Genomic DNA, 1,615 nt, shown 5'->3' with positions numbered 1-1,615 from the left:
GTATCTTTCCAAAAGAGTTAAAAGCATCAAACCAATTCTATCTGTGGGACTGTGGGGACCTGCAAGGAGAGGGAGTCCATGCCTCTTCCAATCTCTCTGTGGAACGGCAGGGCCTCTGAGCACAGGGCTGTGGGGTCTTTGCGAGGAGTGTAAGGACACAGACCTTTTTCATGTAGACTGAAAAGAACCCCGGGACCTGAGACCCAGGAGAATAGCCAGTTCCAGGTGCACAGGCACACACAAGACATTCAAGGGCAGAGTGCTTGAAGAGACTAGCAGTGTGGAAGTGCTGATGCAGCAGCAAGGAGCGAGTGGTTGAACTTTGGAGAACTCCACCAGCAGAAGTCCAGTCCCAGGCCCCACATCCAGAGGCTAAAAACAGCTCCACACCAAATACATTTCTGGGATTAAATATGGACACTATCACAGAACTGTAAGCACCAGGGGTATTTTACTGCTTTCATTCTCCCTTGTTTGTCTGATTGGATATCCGTCTCCTATCTGATTGGATGGCATCTTGTTCTCTTCTGTATTTGGTAGTTATTTTTGTATTTGGGTTTTTATATTTTCTTTTTCTATTTTTCCTCTCCTCTCTTTCTCTCATCTCATTTGTCTTTCTTTGGTTCCTTTTTGTTCCCTTTCTCTTTTTCTCTTCTTTTTTCAAAGTTCATGTTTCTTACCTTTTTATTTTTTTCTTTTTCATTCTGTTCTATAGGCCCACTTTATCTCTTTCTTCAACTACTTATTGAATTTAAACTTTCACGTGAATAAAAACACTGTCTCTGCCCTCTCTCACCACTCCTTCATGTTCTATTTTATTGTTTCCCTTCTGTGTCCTCTAGTTTCCCAGTCTTTTTTTTTTTTCCATTGTTTTCCAATAAGGGTGATTATCCTTTATTTTACAGTCCTGACACTGTATTTGATCTCACTCATCACTTTAGCCAATCCCCTAACCATTTTAACCCCTGCTCCTGACAGAAGTGTAAAAGCACCTGACAAAGGGGAAAATCACTGCATACAAGTGCACAGTATATGTTTAATTTTCTTACATAATTTTAGAATTTACGCCCATGGTTAAGAGGTAACAGGTTGCTGGTTACCATAGTTTATCAGTAGTTAAGTTGTACTTGAAACTATTGCTATTACTAACTGTACTACTTTAGCCAGGATGTCATACATGTTATAAACAGTTTTTCTCCTGTCTGATAACACTATGACTGTATGAAGTCATAATCACTACCACAGCCCAGTATGAAAGGATTAGCATCTGAGCGAAAGAGTAATCTTGCATCCTTTACAAATTGGGAGACTAGGGCCTTAGGACAGCTATAAGAAACTACCTACATCTAGAAGACATCCCTGAAGAACAGACATCCTCTAGCAAAACCTAAATGCTAGCAATAAAGCTATATATCATAAGAAACTGGCAAGTATCAACATAGAAAACAAAATATAAAACAGAAAATAGAAAATGATAAGATGCAGAAGCAAATGCAACCCCAGATACCCAATCTACCCAAGGACAAGCCCAGAATGTAAGGAGATAGATGAAACTGGAAACCAAACACCAGAACCTTCTGACATAACAGCAGCAGAAGTGAAAAGACAAATGGAA

Source organism: Chinchilla lanigera, unplaced genomic scaffold, assembly GCF_000276665.1.
Source record: "Chinchilla lanigera isolate Chin_1 unplaced genomic scaffold, ChiLan1.0 scaffold00115, whole genome shotgun sequence".
Taxonomy (NCBI): Eukaryota; Metazoa; Chordata; class Mammalia; order Rodentia; family Chinchillidae; genus Chinchilla; species Chinchilla lanigera.
Note: the sequence above shows the minus strand (reverse complement) of the source record.